This window comes from Hylobates moloch, unplaced genomic scaffold, assembly GCF_009828535.3.
Source record: "Hylobates moloch isolate HMO894 unplaced genomic scaffold, HMol_V3 SCAFFOLD_7, whole genome shotgun sequence".
Lineage (NCBI taxonomy): Eukaryota > Metazoa > Chordata > Mammalia > Primates > Hylobatidae > Hylobates > Hylobates moloch.
This window is the reverse complement of record NW_026652282.1, coordinates 103,346,581-103,354,868: the sequence shown is the minus strand read 5'-3', so window position 1 is coordinate 103,354,868 and position 8,288 is coordinate 103,346,581. Positions and strand designations below refer to the sequence as shown.

General features: G+C 35.9%; 1 pseudogene; it reads right to left on the bottom strand.

The window, feature by feature from the left end:
- Positions 1-1,078: 1,078 nt before the first annotated feature.
- The window catches only part of LOC131383887 (uncharacterized), a 12,237-nt pseudogene continuing 5,027 nt past the window's right edge, over positions 1,079-8,288 (bottom strand).

Here is an 8,288-nt window from a genome sequence, read left to right as displayed (position 1 = left end):
ATGGAGAAATATTTAAGAAAATATGATATACTTTTATTTTTACTCCACTTTTGATTTTTTACAGGATTTCAGAGATAAAAGCATAAAAATAAGTATGAATTTACAATAATGAGCACACATTGTATAAACATGCAATTTGTTACATTAGTAACATAAAGCCAAAGATTGCAGAACTGAAGGCTCCATTGATTGTCTCCCCACAGGGACACCAAGACACCAACAACTATCTACACAGAAAAGACACCCGCATAAGAAGGAAAAATCAGATGAGCACTCACAGTACCTGGTTTTTACTTCATATTGCTGAAAGAGGCACTGAGGAGATAAAACAACAGTTCTGAATTGCCAATGCCACCACTCCTCCAACCCCAGCAGGAGCAGCATGGTGCAGAGAGCTTCTCTGGGCCCTGGGGGAGGGAGAACACAGCAACCGTGAGACACTGAACTCAGTACTATCCTGTTAGAGCAGAAAGAAAAACTGGACCAAACTTAGCTGATGCCTGCCATGGAGGGAGCATACAAACAAGCACTAGCCAGAGGGGAATCACCAGCTGAAGTGGTTGAAACTTGAGTTCTCTCAAGCTTTACCACCATGCACTGTAGGACTCTGTTTCTCTAAGTAAACTTGAAAGGCAGTCTACACCATAAGGATTGCAACTCTTAGGCAAATCCTAGTGCTAAATTAGGCCCAGGAACAGTGGACTGTTGGGGGAGGCACCCAACATACAGAGACACCAGCTGGGAGAGCCAGTGGAGTGCTGGCATTCACACCTCCCCTAAGCCCAGACTGCACAGCTCATAGCTCCAAAAGAGACCCCTTTCTTCTGCTTGAGGAGAGGAGAGGGAAGAGTGAAGTGGACTTTGTCTTGCATCTAGGATACCAGCTCACCAACAGCAAGATAGGGCACTGGTCAGAGTCCTGAGGCCCTCATTGCAGGCCCTGGCTCCCAGACATATACAGGCACACCATGGGCCAGAAGGGAATCTGCTGCCTTGAAGGAAAGGACCAGTCCTGGAAGCATTCATCACTGGCTAAAGAGATTTTGGGCCTTGAATAACCAGCAGCAATACCAAGGTACTACATCAAACGGATTGGGTGAACCTCTGAGGTGTGCCGGTTTCGGATGAGACTTCGCACATAACCAGCCTTGGTGGCTTTAGGGCAAAATTCCTGCATGAGGAAAGCAGAGAGAAAAGTAAAGGGAACTTTATATTGCACCTTAGGTACCAGCATGGCCCCTTTGGGACAGAATTCCAAGTGGACTTTTAGAGTTCACGAGTCCAGGAATTGACTCTTAAACAGCATTTCTGGATCTGCCCTGGGCCAAAGGGGAGCCCACTGTCCTGAAGGGTGAGTCTTAGACCAGGCAGCATTCACGACAAACTGACTTAAAAGATCTCAAGCCTTAAGGGAAACTCAGTGGTAGACTGGCTACTGCCAGACACCTCATGGCTTGGGGTGGTAGTTCCTATAAAGTGAGGCTCCTGTGCCTTTGGGAAAAAGAAGGAAGAGTGAGAATAACTGTGTCTTGTGGTTTGAGAGCCACCTCAGCCACAATACTATAGAACACAAAGTAAATTTCTAAGGTTTTTCACTCTAGTCCCTGAAACCCAGATGACACTTCTAGACCCATCCAGGGAATGAGGGACATTGCTACCATCATGGGAAGGACATAGGCCTGGCTGGCTTTTCCACCTGCTGATAGTAGAGCCCCATGGTCATAAGTGATCATAGGCAGTAGCCAGAAAGTGATTAAAGCAGGCCTTCAGCAAGACCCAGTGCTGCATTGGCTTCAGGTCTGACCCAGTGCAGTCGTAGTGGTGGTGGCCACAGGGGTGCTTGTGTTACTTGAACCCAAGCTTTAGGTGGCTTAGAATGGAGAGAGAGACTGTATGTTTTAGAGGAAGTATAGGAAGGGAACAAGACTTTCTGTCTGGTGATGAAGAGAATTCTTCCTGAACTGTTCCAAGACCATCAAGATGGCACCTCTGTTAGTCTGGAAGAACCACAGTGTTACTGGGCTTGAAGTGTCCCTAAAGCAGATACAGCTAAGATCACAACACTCAAGTCATTTCAAAATATCTGAAATTCCTTCTCAAGGAAAGCTACAAATAAACCCAGACAGTGAAGACTATAATAAATACCTAATCCTTCCATGCCCAGACACCAGAGAATATCTGTCAGCATTATCACCATCCAGTAAAACAGAACCTAACCAAATAAACTAAATAAGGCACCAGGAAACAATGCCAAAGAAACAGAGATATGTGACCATTCAGACAGAGAATTCAAAATAGCTGTGTTAAGGAAACTCAAAGAAAGTCAAGATAACACAGAGAAGGAATTCAGAAGTCTATTAGATAAATTTAACAAAGAGATTGAAATCATTTAAAAGAATCAAGTGCAGTTGAAAATGTAACTGGCATACTGAAGAATGCATCAGAGTTCTTTAATAGCAGAATGGGTCGAAGAAAGAATTGGTGAGCTTGAATACAGGATAATTGAAAATACACAGAAGAGACAAAAGAAAAGAGAATAAAACACAGTGAAGCACATCTACAGAATCTAGAAAATAGCTTCAAAAGGACAAATTTCAAAGTTATTGTCCCTAAAGAGGAGATAGAGAAAGAGATAAGAGTAGAAAGTTTATTCAAAGGCATAATAACAGAGAAATTTCAAAACCTAGAGAAAGGTATCAACATGCAAGTCCAAGAAGGTTATAGAACACCAAGTAGATTTAACCTAAAGAAGACTACCTCAAGGCATTCAGTAAGCAAGCTTCCAAAGGTCAAGGAAAAAGAAAGGATTTTAAAAGTAGCAAGAGAGAAGAAACAAGTAACATACAATGAAGCTCTAATACATCTGGCTGTAGACTTTTCAGTGGAAACCATACAGACAGGAGAGAGTGCTGTGACATATTTTAAATGCTGAAGAAAAAACAAGAATAGTATACCCAGTGAAATTATCCTTTAAACCTGAAGGAGAAATAGAGTTTCCCAGACAAACAAAAGATGAGGGATTTCATTCTTATTAGGCCTGTTCTACGAGTAATGGTAAACAGAGTACTTCAGTCAGATAAAAAGACATTAATGAGGAATAAATAAACACCTGAAAGTAAAAAAAAAAAAAAAAAAAACCAAACCTCACTGGTAATAGTAAATACACAGAAAGCAGACACTTAAACACTGTAACTGTGGTGTGTAAGCTACTCTTATCCTAGGTATAAATACTAACGATGAACCAATCAAAAGTAGTAACTACAACAACTTTTCAAGACATTATCACCACAATATATAATTATAAACAATAAAAAGTTTAAAAGTGGGGGAATGAATATAAGGAATAGAGTTTTTATTTGTTTTATTTTTGCTTGCTTATGCAAAAGTGTTAAGTTGTTATCAGGTTAAAATAATAAGTTATAAGGTAGTATTTGCTAGCCTCATGGTAACCTCAAACCAAAAAAAAAAAAAAAATACTACAATAGATACACAACAACAAAAGCAAGAAAATAAATCCAATCACCAGAGAAAATCAAGAATACAACAAAACAACCATAAAGCAAATAACAAAATGGCAAGACCAAGTCCTTACTCATCAATAATAACATTAAATGCAAATAGACTAAACTATCCATTCAAAAGACGTAGAATGGCTTAATGGATGCAAAAACAAAACCCATTGATCTGTTGCCTGCAAGAAACACACTTTACTTATAAAGACAAATGACAACTGAAAATAAAGAGATGGAAAAAGATATTCTATGTCAATGGAAACCAAAAAAGAACAAGAATTGCTACACTTATATCAGAAAAAATAGATTTCAAGACAAAATCTACAAGAAGAGACAAAGGTCACTATATAATGATAAAGTGGTGAATTCAGCAAAAGAATATAACAATTTTAAATATATATATACCCAACACTGGATCACCCAGATAGATAAAGAAAATATTATTAGAGCTAAAGAAAGAGATAGTCCATGATACAATAATAGCTGAATTGTTCAGCATCTCACTTTCTTCATTGGCCAGATCTTTCAGACAAAATCAACAAAGAAAGATCAGACTCAATCTGCACTGTAAACCAAATGTATCTAATAGATATTTACAGAACATTTCATCCAGGAGCTGCAGAATACACATTCTTTTCCTCAGCACATGAATCATTCTCAAGGATAGAACATATGTTAGGTAACAAAACCAGTCTTATTTTTTTTTCAAAACCAGTCTTAAAACATTCTAAAAACTTAAATAATATCAAGCATCTTCTTTCACTACAATGGAGTAAAACTAGAAATTAGTAACGAAAGGAATTGTGGAAACTATACAGTACATGGAAATTAAACAATATGCTCCTGAATGACCAGTGAGTCAACCAGGAAATTAAGAAGACAATTTAAACATTTCTTGAAACAAATAATAATAAAAACACAACATACCAAAACCTATGGGATACTGAAAAAGCAGTACTCAGAGAGAAGTTTATAGTTATAAGTGCCTACATCAAAAAAGAAGATAAACTTCAAATAAACACTTTAATAATGCATATGACTGGAAAAGCAAGAGCAAAACTAACCCAAAATTAGTAGAAGAAAAGAAATAATAAAGATCAGAGGAGAAATAAAATTGAAATAAATACAAAAGATCAATGAAACAAAAAGTTGTTTTTTTGAAAAGTTAAACAAAATTGACAAAACTTTATCAGACTAACAAAGAAAAAAAAAAGAGAAGATCCAAATAAATAAAACCAGGAATAAGAAAGGAGACATTGCAACTGATACTGCAGAAAATCAAAGGATAAATAATGGCTACTGTGAGCAATTATATGCCAATAAGTTGAAAAATCTAGAAGAAATAGAGAAATTCCTAGAGACATACAAACTACCAAGATTGAAACAGAAGGAAATCCATAACCTGAACAGACCAATAACAAGTAACAAGGTAGAAACCATAATAAAAATACCCCCGGTAAAGAGAGGCCTGGGACCCAATGGTTTCACTGCTGAATTCTAACAAACATTTAAAAAAAGAACAAATTCTACCAAACACTTAAAAAAGAACTAATACTAATCCAACCCAAACTATTCAAAAAAATAGAGAGGGAGGCCATGCTTTCAAATTAATTCTATGAGACCAGTATTACCCTGATAGCAAAACCAAAGACACATCAAAAATAGAAAACTAGAGACCAATATCTCTGATGCATATTGATGCAAAAATCCTCAACAAAACACTGGAAAGCCAAATAAAACAATGCATTAGAAAAATTATTCATCTTGACCAAGTGAAATTTATCCCAGGGATGCAAGTATGGTTCAGCATGTGCAAATTAATCAATCAATATGATACATCATATCAATGGAAATAATAATAAAAACCATATAATCATTTCAATTGATGCTGAAAAAGCATTTGATAAAATTCAACATCCCTTCATGATATAAACCCTCATAAAACTAGGCATAGAAGGAGCATACCTCAACATGATAAAAGTCATATACAACAGACACACTAGTGTCATACTCAATGGGGAAAAACTCAAAGCCTTTCCTCCAAGATCTGGAAAATGGCAAGGATGCCCATTGTCATCACCACTATTCAGCGTAGTACTGGGATTCCTAGCTAGAGCAAGCAGATAAGAGATAAATATAAAGGTCATTTAAATTAGAAAGGAAAAAGTCAAATTATCCTTGTTTGTTGATGATACGATCTTATATTTTTAATGACTCCATAAGAAACCTTTTAGAACTGATAAATTCAGTAAACTTGCAGGATAAAAAATCAGTATACAAAAATCAGTTGCATTTCTATATGCCACCAGTGAACAATGTGAAAAAGAAATAAAAAAGCAATCCCATTTACAATAGCCACACATGAAATTAAATGCCTAGGAATTAACCAAAGAAGTGAAAAATATTTATAATAAAAACTATCAAACATTGATAAATGAAATTGAAGAGGACACCAAAAAATGACAAAATATTCCATGTTTATGTATTGAAAGAATTAATATTGTTAAAATGTCCATACTACCCAAGGCATCCTATGGAATCAATGCAATCCTTATCAAAATACCAATGACATTCTTCACTTAAATAGAAAAAAAATCTTAAAATTTACATGAAACCACAGAAGACACAGAATATCCAAAGCTATCATAAGCAAAACAAAACAAAACAACTGGAACAATCACATTATCTGACTTCAAATTTGAAGCTATAGAGCTATAGTAACCAAAACAACATGATACTGGCATAAAAACAGAAACATAGACCAATAGAACAGAATTGAGAACCCAGAAGCAAATCCACACACCTACAGTGATCTTATTTTTGTTAAAGGTGCCAAGAACATACACTGGAGAATAGAGAGTCTCTTCAGTAAATGGTACTGGGCAAACTGGACATCTGCATGCAAAAGAATAAAACTAGACCTCCCTATCTCTCACTGTATACAAAAATCAAATCAAAATAGATTAAATACATAAATCTAAGACCTCAAACTCTGCAGCTACTACAAAAAAAATTTCAGAAAATCTCCAGGACATTGAACTTGGGAAAAATGTCTGGAGTAATACCTCACAAGCACAGGCAACCAAAGCAACATGTACAAATGAGATCACAGCAAGTTAAAAACTTTTGCACGATAAAAAATACGATCAACAAAGGGAAAAGACAACCCACAGAATGGGAGAAAATATTTGCAAACTACCCATCTAACAAGGAATTAATAACCAGATTATATAAAGAGCTCAAACAAATTTATAGGGAAAAAATTATAATAATCACATCAAAAAATGGGCCAAAAATTTGAATAGACATTTAAAAAAACGGATCACCCTTGTAACTCAAAACTTTGAAAGACCAATGCGAAAATTACAAGAGAGATCGTCACCCAGATAAAACCCTCTCTACTCTGGGCATGGTGGCGGACGCCTGTAGTCCCAGCTACTCGGAGAGGCTGAGGCAGGAGAATGGCGTGAACCCAGGAGGCAGAGCTTGCAGTGAGCCGAGATTGAGCCACTGCACTCCAGCCTGGGTGAAAAAGCGAAACTCCGTCTCAAAAAAAAACAAAATACAGGCAATAACAAATGCTGGTGAGGATGTGAAGAAAAGCGAACTCTCATGCCCTGTTGACAGGAATGTAATTTAGTACAACCTCTATGGAGAACAGTTAGGCATTTCCTCAGAAAACAATAAATGGAACTACCATATGTTGCAGCAATCTCACTCCTTGGTATATACCCCAAAGAAAAGAAATCAGTATATCGAAGAGATATCTGAACTTCTATGTTTGTTGCAGCACTGTTTACAACAACTAAACTTTGAAGCAACCTGAGTTACCATCAGCAGATGAATTGATAAAGAAAATGTGATACATATACACAATTAAGTATTATTCAGCCATAAAAAAAGAATTAGATCCAGTCATTTGCAACAACATCTATGGAACTGGAGACCTGTATGTTAGGTGAAATAAGCCAGGCACAGAAAGGCAAACATCATATGTTCTCACTTATTTGTGGGATCTAAAAATCAAATCAATTGAACTCATGTATATAGAGAGTAGAAGAAGGATAGTTAACAGAGGCTGGGAAGGGTAGCAGGGCATTGGAGGGGAGGTGGGGATGGTTAATTGGTTCAAAAAATTAGAAAGAATGAAAAAGACCTACTATTTGGTATCACAGTAGGGTGATTATAGTTAATACTAACTTTATTGTATATTTAAAAACAACAATGTAATTGGATTGTTTGTAACCCCAAGGATACATGCTTGAGGGGATGAGAGTTTTATTCTCCATGATGTGCTTATTTCACATTGAAGCCTATATGGAAACATTGCATGTACTTCATAAAGATATAAACCTACTAGTTGCCCACAATAATTTTAAAAATTATAAGAAAAATAAAAAATAACATATAGTCAGAGGATCTGTATATGAGTAGAGTTTTGGTATGTGATCAAAGTTAAATTAGTAGCAATTCAAATTAGATTGTTATAATTTTAAGATGTTATACATAATTTCCATGGGAACCACAAAGAAAATATCTATAGAATATGCAAAAAAATGAAAATGAGAATGAATCTAAAGGTGTCACTACAAAATAAACACATAGAATAGGAAATGAGGAATAAAAATCAGTAAGATATACAGAAAACAATTTTAAAATGATAAAATTAAGTCCTTTTTGAGTAAATACTTTAGATTTAAGTGGAATAATTCTCCAATCAAAAGTCATATATTGGCACAATGGATAAAAGAAAAAAAAGACCCAATTATAAGTGGT